At 39.0% G+C, this 15,000-nt stretch overlaps 2 protein-coding genes across 2 annotated transcripts in view; both read right to left on the bottom strand.

Moving 5' to 3' along the window:
• LOC136828133 (carboxypeptidase N subunit 2-like) overlaps nucleotides 1-7,047 on the bottom strand; it is an 849,326-nt gene extending 842,279 nt beyond the window's left edge. The window contains exon 1 of the mRNA XM_067085940.1: nucleotides 6,993-7,047. The gene's annotated coding sequence lies outside the window, so the exon portion shown is untranslated. The remainder of the gene's footprint in view (nucleotides 1-6,992) is intronic.
• The window catches only part of LOC136827780 (trichohyalin-like), a 115,141-nt gene that overhangs the window by 42,070 nt on the left and 58,071 nt on the right, over nucleotides 1-15,000 (bottom strand). The gene's annotated exons all lie outside the window — the stretch shown is intronic.

Below are 15,000 nucleotides of genomic sequence, written 5' to 3'. Positions count from 1 at the left end.
GTTTCAACGAGGTGACAGGCACCTCATCTTCCTCCCCCCACTCCTCCAAGTACCCTGGGTGGTCGCAAATGCCCAAAATATCCCAGAGAGGGACTGCTACTTATGCCCAATTACCCCTCGACACTGCGGTCCGTTCGCGAACTTGTGATTTTCACAGCCAGGTCTGGAATGAATCCAACACCTGTGTAATCTCCATGATGGAGTGGAGATTCCTCGTGGAGATTCCTTCAGGTGCTGGTGAGACAATTCCTTCAGCAAGCTGTAGCTATAAGTAATATCACATTATATTCTCAGGGACCTTCTCGATCCGCGAGGTGGGGATAAACGATTCTCCACGGCGGCACAGGATAGGCCACACACGCACACAAAACACACACACGCAGTGGCGTCCCACTGGGTGGTATTTTTTTACCTCCAGAAATATATTTTCGCTGACGCCAGCAATATTTAACACTGAATGATGGGGCGAGGATCCACTTCTTCTGCTGAATATTCGATGTCCGTTTATAATCAATGGCGACTCAATCCGCAGCGCAAGGAAATATGGTCAGATTATGCGGGGGACTCTCTCTCTCTCTCTCTCTCTCTCTCTCTCTCTCTCTCTCTCTCTCTCTCTCTTTCTATGTGGGAAGATTCTGAAAGTAGCATGGTTCCATAATTCCTTTCTCTCTCTCTCTCTCTCTCTCTCTCTCTCTCTCTCTCTCTCTCTCTCTCTCTCTCTCTCTAGGAAGATTCTAAGCGCAGCAAAGTTCCAAACGTCCTTCTCTCTCTCTGTGTGTGTGTGTGTGGGAAGATTCTAAGAGCAGTAAGGTTCCATACGTCCTTTCTCTCTCTCTCTCTCTCTCTCTCTCTCTCTCTCTCTCTCTCTCTCTCTCTCTCTAAGCAAACTTTTCCCAAACCCGAGAATCATAAGTCTTTTACTATGAAATGGTCATCCTCCAAACAGCTTCATATACCCCGATAAAATAAAAACACACATACATACACACACACACACCAATACACACATACACACACACACACACACACACACACACACACAAACATTGACACTAAACAAAAATCGCCTTAAGGTCACTGAGACAACGAAACGATCGAAGATGCATTTCCAAAATAAGCATTCGAACTTCTTCCATACCCCCAGGCGTCTCGAGACTGACCTTCAAATGACCTGAGGTCACGCGCCTAGGCCGTCACAACTCATTCGAGGTTAATAACCTTTCCGTTATTGGATGAGAGAAAGAGAAGAAGAAGACACTAAATATTACAAGCAAAAGATCGGTTGCGATCTGCAAAGTAACTGTGAATGTGGAAAGTGTATCCAGATGTGTGTGTTCTGTGAATGTTGCATCTGACACTGAATGTGTGGTCAGTTTATGAGAATAGTAAACCTTAGGGAAATAACATGATTTAAAAATGAGCAAATGTGCAGGTCAAAATTTCTCGCAATGACAAAAATAACATACATACATACATACACACACATATGTATACACCTACGCGCACACATATAAATATATATATATATATATATATATATATATATATATATATATATATATATATATATATATATAAAATTTCGGTCCAAAATAAAGACAAATTAATCACGAAACGAACTACAACCTAGGCAACAAAGAGAGAAGAGAGAGAGAGAGAGAGAGAGAGAGAGAGAGAGAGAGAGCGATACAACGATATGCGCAAGAACCAAATGATTCAGCCACATCGCCGGAAACAAGCAAAAGAAGAGAAAGAAAAAAAAAATGACTGAACGAACAATAACTTCAGAGGAACATCAGCATCAGCTTCAGATTTAATCTCGTCCCGTTTGTTACCTGAATAATACCAATTTCAACTTTCGCGAAAATAAGCCCTGTTATACAAGTTCACTTGGCGTCAATTGACAAGGTCATAACAGGTCACCCGGAGGAGGAAATATTTCCAATTTCCAATTTCCGACGCCATGGCGTTTTCCCCACAGAGAGAGAGAGAGAGAGAGAGAGAGAGAGAGAGAGAGAGAGAGAGAGAGAGAGAGAGAGAGAGGAGGGTGAATCACTGCTCCGTGAATTTCTAACTAATTCCGATTCGGAGTGAAAAGAGGGGAGGGAGGGGGTGTTGGGGGTAAGAGTGGGGGTAGGGGAGGGAGATCTGGACCTCCAGTGTGGGGAGAGGAGAAGCGGGGAGGGGAGAGGAATGGGTACCTCTGGTGGGAGAGGAATGGGGACCTCAAAAGATGGGTAAGGGAGGGGAGGGGGAGGAATGGGGACCTCTAAAAGGGGGAGAGGGAGGAGAGGAAGGGGAATGGGGACCTCAAAAAGGGGGAAGGGGGAGAAATGGGGACCTCCAGTGGGGGAGGTGTGGATGGAATGAGGACCTCTAATGTGAGAGGATGGGAAGTGGGGACCTCTAAAGGAGAGGAGGGGAGGGAGGGTAGGGGAGGGTGAGGAATAGGGACCTCGAAAGGGGAGGGGAAAGGTGAGGGGGGGAGGCAAGGTAAGGACTTCTAAAAGTGGGGATGTAGGCTGAGGAGTCGGGAGGGGGGGACATGGATAAGGATGAGGGGGGGGGGAGAATAGGGACCTCTAAAGATGGGGAGGGGAAGAGTGAGGGGAGGGAGAGATGGGGACCTCCAGGAGTGGGGAGGGAAGTTTGGGGGAGTTCCCAGTGACCAAATCAATTCATCATGCTCTGAAACTTTCTTTTCTTTTATCTTTAAAATCAAAAGCCAATTAGAGAGTTTGTGATACAACCCTGCAAGAAAAATCTACTTCGCTCCGTCATCGTGAAAGTCTAATAATTGAAGGCAATTTAAAGCAAACAATGGAAAAAAAATGTCCTAGTCAATAATTCTGGTATTCTGGAATTTGAATAATCAAGAACAGAGATGGAAATTAGAATAGAATAAATATAATCTTATTATTCATTCAGACGATATTAAAAATGACTTAATCGATAATTCTGGCATTCTGCAATTCCAATAATGAAGAATGGAGGCGAAAACTACTCATTCTTTATTATAATAATTATAATGCATGCAAACCTTCCAGGTATTTGCATACGGACATGATTTTTATGTGCGTTGTGTATGCAAGAATATTAAATTAACTTTACTATAAAAGACATTATATTATAAGTATATATATATATATATATATATATATATATATATATATATATATATATATATATATATATATATATATATATATATATTTATACACACACACAAAAAGCCAGCTCCCGTAACATTATATTACACATCAAAATCATGCTCAAAAGCACAGCGACAAAAGGTCTCTCTCTCTCTCTCTCTCTCTCTCTCTCTCTCTCTCTCTCTCTCTCTCTCTCTCTCTCTCAATGTATCACAAGAGGCAGAGACACGCGAAGCTTCTGTCTTTCGCCTCCCGGAACCGTTAATTGCCAATTATACTTCGATTCGACGCCAAAATCATTTGTTGCAGAACAAACGTCAATGGGGGGAAGAGATCGCGCGAGTGTGTGTCTGTGATGACGGTCAGCAGACGGTCAGGCAACGGTCAGACGGTCAAGCAACGGTCAGACAGTCAGGCAACGGCAGGCAATGGTCAGACGGTCAGGCAACGGTCAGACAATGATCAGAACAGGCAGGCAATGGTCAGACGGTCAGGCAGCGATCACACGGTCAGGTAGTAGGCAGATGTTCAGGGAACGGTCAGCAACGGTCAGGCAACGGTCAGACGGTCATACAGCGGTCAGACGGTCAGGCTGTCAATCAACTTCCAGACAGTCATGTAACGGTCAGACTGTCAGGCAACGGTCAGCAAGCGGTCAGACAACGGTCAGACCGCCAGACGGTCAAGCAACGATCAGACGGCCAGGCAACGGCCAAACGGTCAGGCAACGGTCAGGCGGTCAGGCGACGGTCAAACGGCAGTGCAATGAGGCCTTCACGTACGCGATATGTGACTGGCGAGGAAATGAAAGGATGCTGCGATATTGCAGTGCAATGGAAGATGAACTTTCATTTACTAATGCAACATATACCTAGCAGGGAATCGAGCTAATGTATGGCGCGACAGAAAAAAGATAAATCCTGTTTACAAAAATATAAACTAGATAATTCTCTAATCGAGTTTTCTGAACAGCTTATAATCAAGGCCACCGAAAATAGATCTATCTTTCCGTGGCCTCGGTATAATGCTGTATGAGCCGCGGGCCACGAATCTTTAACCACGGCCCGGTGGTGGCGATCTGGCTAAATTTAACCTTAATTAAAAAAAAAAAACTACTGAGGCTATAGGGCTGCAGTTTGGTATGTTTGATGATTGGGGGGTGGATGATCAAGATGCCAATTTGCAGCCCTCTGGCCTCAGTAGTTTTTAAGATCCGAGGCGGACAAAAAAGTGCGGACAGAAAAAAGTGCGGACGGACAGACGAAGCCGGAACAATGGTTTTCTTTTACAGAAAACGAAAAAGGATTAAATCTTTGAGGAATTTACGAGCTTTACAAAAAAAAAAAAAAAATGCAGCCGTCCTCCTACCACATTAAAATGGCATTATTCCATTTCTCAGGCCGAAAGAAAAAAAAAGAAAAAAAATATTAAATCATATCTCTGAACTATACACAAGGTTTAAAAAATTGCAACTGTCTTCGTACCATATTAAAATTGCATTATCCCATTTCTCAGGCAAAAAAAAAAAAAAAAAAAAAAAAAAAAAAAAAAGTAACATACATGGCCACAAGACTTCTGGATCCCCAAAATAATTTTTTCTCTTTTTTCCGAGGGGTCCGTGCTCCCCTCCAACCAGTCCCCGTCTGTCAGGAGCGGTGTACCCCGTCATCCAGAATCTCAAGTACTGGCGCCGGGACCTTTCATCCAGCCGACGTTGGACCGCCACTTCTTTTTTTTCCTCCTGTCCTTCATTTCCTTCCTTTTCTTCTTCTTCCTTTCTTTTTTTCTCTCTCTCTCTTATGTTCGGTCATTCTAGCAACAGCGAGGTCAACAGAAATCATATATTACTGTACGTTTTAAGAATTTCTTTTAATGTATAATGACCTCAGTCTGGAATTGTGATCCATTTCAATGCCAGTTGTGAAAAATCAAACTGCCGATTTTTCCTCCATTCTCTCTCTCTCTCTCTCTCTCTCTCTCTCTCTCTCTCTCTCTCTCTCTCACACACACACACACACACACACACAGAACATATCACGAATGGGGTGTTTATTCATAATGACAGCATTCTGGAACTGCGGATCATTTCTATGCCAGTTGAGAAATTGCTGATTTTTCCTCTCTCTCTCTCTCTCTCTCTCTCTCTCTCTCTCTCTCTCTCTCTCTCTCTCTCTCTCTCTCTCTCTCTCCCCAAGAGCATATCACGAATGTGAGTTCATTCATAATGACCACGTATTGGAACTGTCGGTCAATTCTATGCCAGTTGTGAAATTGCTGATTTTTCCTCTCTCTCTCTCTCTCTCTCTCTCTCTCTCTCTCTCTCTCTCTCTCTCTCTCTCTCTCTCTCTCTCTCTCTCTCTCTCTCTCTCCGAGAACATATCACGAACGTAGCAACCCACTAAAAGAGTCTTAGCAGAAGAAACCGCATTTTAATGGACAAGCACAAAGCAGTTTGATTACTACTGCGAACTTGTGTGACGTCACTTGTGTGAGAGAGAGAGAGAGAGAGGAGAGAAGAGAGAAAGAGAGAAAGAGAAGAAAATAAACTGTCACAAATCAAAGCAAGACATACAAACAGTATGTGTGTGAGAGAGAGAGAGAGAGAGAGAGAGAGAGAGAGAGAGAGACTCTTTCAATTCCATTCGTCACTTCTAAAACCCAAAGTGCCTCTCTCTCTCTCTCTCTCTCTGCCCTCTCTCTCTCTCTCTCTCTCTCTCTCTCTCTCTCTCTGCGAGCTTCGGATCCATCATCTGCTCTTACCTTTTGATTGACTTGTCATCCTTGGCATGTACTGGGGCACGATTTCTGGATGGATGTACCCTACCATTTCTGTGCCGCCGAGCATTTAAACCACCTCTCTCTCTCTCTCTCTCTCTCTCTCTCTCTCTCTCTCTCACACACACACACACACACGCGCACAAGCACACACAAACCCGTACAGTAATATATATGTATATATGTACATACATATATACACACACATATGTATACATATACTGTATATATATATATATATATATATATATATATATATATATATATATATGTATATATATATATATATATATATATTTGTATTTATATAAATATGTACAAATATATTTATATTTATATAAATATGTACAAATATATATATATATATATATATATATATTATATATATATATAGATAGATATATATACACACATTTATATATATATATATATATATATATATATATATATATATATATATATATATATATATATAGAGAGAGAGAGAGAGAGAGAGAGAGAGAGAGAGAGAGAGAGAGAGAGAGAGAGAGAGAGAGAAATGATGTAAACTGTAAGAAACTGGAATTAAATTGGAAAAAAAGACAGACAGAAATATATATGTGTGTGTATGTGTGTGTGTGTGTGTGTGTGTGTGTGTGAGAGAGAGAGAGAGAGAGAGAGAGAGAGAGAGAGAGAGAGAGAGAGAGAGAGAGAGAGATATGTGTCTCTTCGTTCGACATCACGATTTTCATTAAGTAAAACATGAAAAATAACATGTATGAATCTGTACTGAAAGAAGTAACTCTTTTCTTATTCCTTCTGCAGTTATTCTCTCGCCAAGAGTAAAAAAAAAAAATAACATGAATGAGATTCATTCATGCTACAGTACACATATCAGTGATGGAACTATGCAAATGCATATAATATATCTATGTTCGTACGTGTAATATATTTAGGGATTCATATTATATATAAATATATATATATATATATATATATATATATATATATATATATATATATATATATATATATATATATATATTAGTATACTAACTTATACAAATCTAATCTAATCTTATCTACCTTCCAAGTGTCCCCAAAACTTTTGCGTTCGTGAAGTTCACCACGGCACATACCTGAAAAGAAAAACAAACCAATCAATCAACGAGGAAAATTAACAAACAGATACGAGGTAAATTCTATCACTCTTTAGATAAACACTTTAGATAAACAATTAAGTTCTATTCACTTCATAAATTCTAGTGAAACTCTGCAAATTGTTTATGGAAATGTATCACTATCAGACCACTTGTTTCGAATAACTGAAATGATACAGCTATCTAGAATTGCAAATGCAATATGATACTTCTCTTCACAACTGAATAATTAATCCTTTTCAATGGTATTTAAATCTTGCGGAGGTATACAGGTCTATACATATACATAAAACACGACTGCATGCAAAATACTCGTGTATACACATTTTAATGTATTTATTCTTTTTACAATACGCTTTTTTGGGGTGAGGTTGCTCAACCTACACTCTCCTCTCTCTCTCTCTCTCTCTATAATATATATATATATATATATATATATATATATATATATATATATATATATATATATATATGTATATATATATATAACACACACACACACACACACACACATATATATATATATATATATATATATATATATATATATATATATATATATATAGAGAGAGAGAGAGAGAGAGAGAGAGAGAGAGAGAGAGAGAGAGAGAGAGAGAGAGAGAGAGAGGCATAAATTCAGCAACCTACATATATATTATATATATACACACACACATATACTGTATATGCATACATATACATACACACATGCACATTCGAATGCAGATTCTCTTATACATTCAATGAATATTTTTCATACATATATCGCTTGCTGAGATCTCCAACTCCACTTTGTTATTCATTAACCGATCTTCGCGACCATATCCCGTCTAGGAAGCGTGGCATTCAATTCATGCTTGAATTCTCTATTTTCCGAATTCAGAAGTTTCAGAAATTGAAAACTGAATTTATTATCAACGTGTCATTGAATTTATCATATTCAAACTCTTTGCGCGCGCTGAGATATATGACTTTTCAGTGTTTTAGTAATTTATCATTTCTTCATACATCTCCTGTTGACAAACTGCGCCTGGAATATTCAACCTTAATAACGTCATCTACTTGATACAGGAATAGGAATAAGAATATAGAATTTAGGCCAATGGCCAAGCACTGGGACCTATGAGGTCATTGAGCGCTGAGAAGGAAATTGAGAGTAAAAGGTCTGAAAGGCGTAACAGGAGGAAAACCTCAAAGCAGTTGCACTATGAATCAATTGTTAGAAGAGGGTTGAGGAAAGTCAGACGGAAGAAAGCGAATATGAAAGGAGGTACAGCAAAAGGAATGAAAGGGGTTGCTATTTAAACCTTTTCCGGTATTCGTTAATCGCCATTGTCTTAACACGCCTAGAAATATGATGAAAATGTTTGCCTTTATTTTCTTTATAAATCGAGTTTTCTGTACAGCGTATAATCAAGGCCACTGCAAAATAGATCTATCTTTAGGTGGTCTCGGTATAATGCTGTATGAGCCGCGGCCCATGAGACTTTCAGCCATGGCCCAGTGGTGGCCTGTCCTATATAGTTGCCAGACGCACGATCATGGCTAACTTTAAGCTTAAAAAAAATAAGAAAAACTACTGAGGCTAGAGGCCTGCAATTTGGTATGTTAGACGATTGGAGGGTGGATGATCAACATACCAATTTGCAGCCCTCTAGCCTCAGTAGTTTGTAAGATGTAAGGGCGGACGGCAAAAGTGCGAACGGAGAGACAAATAGCCATCTCAATAGTTTTCCTTTCCAGAAAACTCAAAAGAAGAATATACCTCTATTCTTATTTGATGCTTCTCCCATTACAATATTTACCTGACGAGTCACCTGGCCTAATATATTATTATTCACTGCAATTTTCCCATTTTAGCGAAATTAACGATATGGGTCTCCGTCTATTAGAGAGAGAGAGAGAGAGAGAGAGAGAGAGAGAGAGAGAGAGAGAGAGAGAGAATAATTACTTACAGAGAAATATAACATTTAGAATTTAGAACGCTCAGAAGAGAGAGAGAGAGAGAGAGAGAGAGAGAGAGAGAGAGAGAGAGAGAGAGACATTATTACTTCAAGCCCCAAAAAACTTAAATGTAATGAAAGACCATGAGAGAGAGAGAGAGAGAGAGAGAGAGAGAGAGAGAGAGAGACGTTATTTTCAATATATAAAAGTTATTTGTAGTAAATACCATCAGGAGAGAGAGAGAGAGAGAGAGAGAGAGAGGTCATTACTACTTCCAAGCCAAAAAAACAAACGTGTAATAAAAGATCTTCACTCACACACACACAGAGAGAGAGAGAGAGAGAGAGAGAGAGAGAGAGAGAGAGAGAGAGAGAGAGAGATTTTTTATGACAGCCATCTTTCCTACAGCTTAGCTGATTTCACCACCACTCGTACGCCATACATCATCAAAATGACCATCGTGGGACACATTAAAAAAAAAGGCCAATCTTGGACGACTCAGAGAGAGAGAGAGAGAGAGAGAGAGAGAGAGAGAGAGAGAGAGAGAGAGAGAGAATTTTCCAAAATTCTCCGTTCAATATCGCGTTTTGAAAAACGGTGGAAGAACAAATAAATAAAAATGATAATCAGGAGATGTGAAGTGGACGAGAGAGAGAGAGAGAGAGAGAGAGAGAGAGAGAGAGAGAGAGAGAGAGAGAGAGAGAGAGAATTTTCCGAATCTTTTCGTTTAATGTCGCGTTTTGAAAAACGGTGAAAAAACTATAAGTAAAAATGATAATCAGGAGATGTGAAGTGGACGAGGGAGAGAGAGAGAGAGAGAGAGAGAGAGAGAGAGAGAGAGAGAGAGAGAGAGAGAGTTAATAGAGCAAGATTTCCCACAACGCCCATAAACTTTTGCAGGTACAATTTGTGATCTAACCTCGAAGAGGTAATATTCTTGAGTGCTGACATGCATGTACAGAATAGCAATATATATTTTTGAATTTGTGATCTTCTAACCTCGAAGAGGTAATATTCTTGAGTGCTGAAGTCCATGTACAAGAAAGTACTGCATTTTCTCGAAAGCGAAGAACAGTTTATTTTTTAATCAGTGAAAAGATTTTGAATTTCATGCAATATTTTAAAAAATAATAATATAATAAAGATAATAATAATTTATCATATGCCATGGATAACCCACATAAATGAAGGAACGAAAAATTATACTAAAACGCACTCTAATAATAATAATAATAATAATAATAATAATAATAATAATAATAATAATAATAATAATAATAATAATAATAATAATAATAATAATAATAATAATAACATATTCTTTGGAAGCTTGAATTTCAAGTCAATGGCGCCTGTGGGGTTGCTCTGTATGAACAGGGTTTATCTTCTACATAATAATAATAATAATAATAATAATAATAATAATAATAATAATAATAATAATAATAATAATAATAATAATAATAATAATAATATGTATGTATGCACTATGTAGCTTTATATTTTCTTGTAAATCTTCGTTTTCCTAGAGGGCTTTGTTGGTTTAATTAGTTTTTCCGTTGGCTACTCGTACAAATTGCTTTTTTTACCTACCTTGAATGATTTATATTTTTGGTGATGAAATGATAATTTCTGAAGGCTGAATTGGTATTGTAAATATATCTATACACACACACATATACAACAGTATTTATATATATATATATATATATATATACATATATATATATATATATATATATATATATATATATATATATATATATATATATATATACTATCTAAAGTCATTGAGAATATAATGTTCATAATTAGCCCTCTTCTTCTTCTTCTTATCATCATTACCATTCCATTACACGAAATTACAGCACAGCAAATAACGACAATCATCATAATGTCAATTTGAGAACACTAAACAACATCGAATGAATAACATTAAGTTCTTCCCATAACGTAACATTAAATATGCAACAGAACATTCAAGCCAGACCACCTCGTAATTCTCCATTAGAGCCATCAGTAGCTTGAAGGGGGAAAGGTCAAGAAGTTTCCACTCGGTAACTCAGAAAATACTGAATAAAAAAAAAATAATATAAAAAATGGGTTCCCAGACAATGTGGGACATGGCGCGACAGTGAAGGGGTAGGGGTAGGGGGAAGGGGGTGGGAAAGGGGAGGGGTGGGAAGGGAAATGAGTAAGGTAAAGAGGAAGGGAGGGAATGGTGAGGGAAGGGGAATTAGGGAGGGGAGGAGAAGGGGGAGGAGGAAGGGAAAAGGGAAGGGGAAGAGGAAGGGGGAAGGTGAAAGGGGAGGGGAGGAGGAGGAGGAGGAGGAGGAGAGAGGGAGGGGAGGAGAGGAGGAGAAGGGGAAGGGGATGGGCTGGGAAAGGTATGGAGAAGGGGAAGGGGAAGGGGAAGGGGAAGGGGGGAGGGGAAAGGAAAGGGAAGGGGAAAGGAGGGAAGGGAAAGGTGAGGAGGGAGGAGGGGAGAAAGAGGAGGAGGAGGGGGAGGCCGAGAAAGAGGGAAGAGAAGGGGAGGGGAGGGGGGAGAAAGAGGGAGGAGAAGGGGGAGGGGAGGAGAAAGAGGGAGGAGAAAGGGGAGGAGGGGAGAAAGAGGGAGGAGAAGGGGAAGAAGAGCCACATTATGCTTCAGATATTCACGGATAATAAACAAGAATGGAAAGATGTCCTCAACTCGGAAATTACGAAGGCATGAATAATATAGTGAATGGGACTCGGGAATATTTGTCACTGATCTTTATTTCTGCCTCTCTCTCTCTCTCTCTCTCTCTCTCTCTCTCTCTCTCTCTTCACACACACACACACACACACACGCGCACACACACACATACACATACAGCCATGTGTAACAGGAATGAAAACCGGAAAATTAAAATGAAGGTATGAAACACCAGAGTGAATGAACCGACCTGCATTGTCTGTTCCTCTGAGCTTCAAATCTCTCTCTCTCTCTCTCTCTCTCTCTCTCTCTACACACACACACACACACACACACAATCAGCCATTTATTACTAGAGTAACAACTAGAAAATGAAAATGAAGAATGCATGGAATAATATAGCGAATGAGCCTATCTGCATTTACCACTGAGCTTCATCTCTCTCTCTCTCTCTCTCTCTCTCTCTCTCTCTCTCTCTCTCTCTCTCTCTCTCTGTCACTTACACACACACACACACACAAACACACAGAACCAAATATAGCAAGAATAAAAACTTGAAAATAAAAATAAAGAAAGCACGCTATAATGCAGTGAGTGAGCATGTTACCACACAGCTTCAAATCTCTCTCTCTCTTTATCACTTACACACACACACACACACAAACACAAACACAAACACACAGAACCAAATATAGCAAGAATAAAAACTCGAAAATAAAAATAAAGAAAGCATGCTATCATGCAGTGAACCAGCCTATTACCACACAGCTTCATCTCTCTCTCTCTCTCTCTCTCTCTCTCTCTCTCTCTCTCACTACACACACACACAAACTTCTAACTTCAAACGCACACAAACACACGCACACAAACTTCAAACACACAGCCCATCTGCCCTCGTTAATGGAAACGAACTACAGTGCTTATTCTCCACTCCTATTTTTTTTTTCTCTCTCTCTCTCTCTTTTTTGACTCCCGTCACACGGATCAGTAATACGGTTAGTGGTGTCGTTTACCTCCCCTTAACGACATCTAAGTGTACATCAGACAGCGAGCGAGCACGGCAAAAAACAAAAATAAAAATGAAAAAAAAAAACGACGGGGGTAAATCTGTTCTGGAGACTGCACACGGCGCTGAACAAAAACACTTTGTGAACGATGAGTGGAGGGACCCAGAGAGAGAGAGAGAGAGAGAGAGAGAGAGAGAGAGAGAGAGAGAGAGAGACGGCACTGTGAACGATGAGTGGAAGGAGGGACCCAGAGAGACAGAGAGAGAGAGAGATGCCAATGTGAACGATAAGTGGAAGGACCCAGAGAGAGAGAGAGAGAGAGAGAGAGAGAGAGAGAGAGAGAGAGACGGCACTGTGAACGATGAGTGGAAGGAGGGACCCAGAGAGAAAGAGAGAGAGAGAGAGAGAGATGCCAATGTGAACGATAAGTGGAAGGACCCAGAGAGAGAGAGAGAGAGAGAGAGAGAGAGAGAGAGAGAGAGAGAGAGAGAGAGATGGCACCATGAACGATGAGTGGAAAGACACAGAGAGAGAGAGAGAGAGAGAGAGAGAGAGAGAGAGAGAGAGAGAGAGAGAGAGATGGCACTGTGAGCGACGAGTGGAAGGACCCAGAGAGAGAGAGAGAGAGAGAGAGAGAGAGAGAGAGAGAGAGAGAGAGAGAGAGAGAGAGAGAGAGATGGCACTGCTATGCAGGAATATTCATCTTACATTTTAGTCTGTTTACATTTATTTTATTTTTTAATTTATTTTTTATTTATTTTTCATGACATTTATATTTTATCATTATTTTATTCATTCATTCATTCATTTTTTATTATTCATCTAATAATTTTATTATTTATTCGTTCATTCATTGATTTTCTATAATTTATCTTTTTATTTATTCGTTTATTTACTTATATCCTTTATCATACACTTTATTTTCATCATAGTTTTAAGGGTAGTAGAGTAGAGAAAATGAATGGATAGATAAACAAATAAATAAATGAGTGAGTAAATAAATAAAGGGGAACAGACTACAGATGAATAATCCTGCATATTCATCTGCAGTCGTTTCACCTTTATTTATTTACTTACTCATTTATTGATTTGTTTATCTAATCATTCATTTTCACTACTCTACGTCTCTCTTTTATATCTAGGTTAATTTTTCTCAGTGAAAATTGTTTCCGAATTAAAACAAGTATATACTTCGGCGCAATCTAGTTTTCTGTACAGCCGGTACAGCGTATAATCAACGCCACCGAAAATAGATCTACCTTTCGGTTGCCTCAGTGAAATGCTGTATGAGCCGCAGCCCATGAAACTGTAACCACGGCCCGGTGGTGGCATGTCCTATAATGTTGCCAGACGCACGGTTATGGCTAACTTTAACCTTAAATAGAATAATAATAATAATAATAATAATAATTACTAAATAAACTTTTCTACTACCTTAGGATAATCATAATATTATTAACAATGGTATTGCCCATAAATCTTTCTAGTACAATAATAATAATAATAATAATAATAATAATAACAATAATAATAATAATAATAATAATAATAATAATAATAATAATAATAAACTTTTCTATCACCTCTTCCCTTAGGATAATCACAATATAATTAACAGTGGTATCGCCCATAAATCTTCCTTTAATAATAATAATAATAATAATAATAATAATAATAATAATAATAATAATAATAATACAGTAGGAACCGCCGCCCCTCCGTTCGTCTAACATGCCCTGTTCCTCTCCCACCCCAAAGCGGAGGATTTCGCCCCTGAAGCCCTTTGACAAATAATCCACTCGGCTCCCTGCTATCATCGTCCTGCCCCCCGTCAGAATAACAAGTTGGGGCCATATTTTACCAGCAACAATACTCTATTAACATACCATCGGTTTTAAGCGGTTTATACTCCAGGGAGATGCATTCAACGTGATGCATGTAAGGATAAATGGATGGTAGCAGTGTGGGTATAATACGCATACGTATACTACACGCATATGTATGTATGTATGTATATACATGCATATATATACACACACACATATATATACACATACATACACAGACACACACACGCACGTATATGTATATATTCTTTTAAATATCAATATTTGATATGAAATAAAATCAATTCAATATCAGTTATGCCGTGCATTTAATACAAGAGAGAGAGAGAGAGAGAGAGAGAGAGAGAGAGAGAGAGAGAGAGAGAGAGAGAGAGAGAGAGAGAGCCCTCCCTCACTCCACAAATGCGTAAAGCATGAGGTACAATAATATAATAATGGTTATATTGACAATCATCAACG

Source organism: Macrobrachium rosenbergii, chromosome 42, assembly GCF_040412425.1.
Source record: "Macrobrachium rosenbergii isolate ZJJX-2024 chromosome 42, ASM4041242v1, whole genome shotgun sequence".
NCBI classification, from domain to species: domain Eukaryota; kingdom Metazoa; phylum Arthropoda; class Malacostraca; order Decapoda; family Palaemonidae; genus Macrobrachium; species Macrobrachium rosenbergii.
The sequence above is the reverse complement of the archived record's forward strand: the minus strand, read 5'-3'. Positions and strand labels throughout refer to the sequence as shown.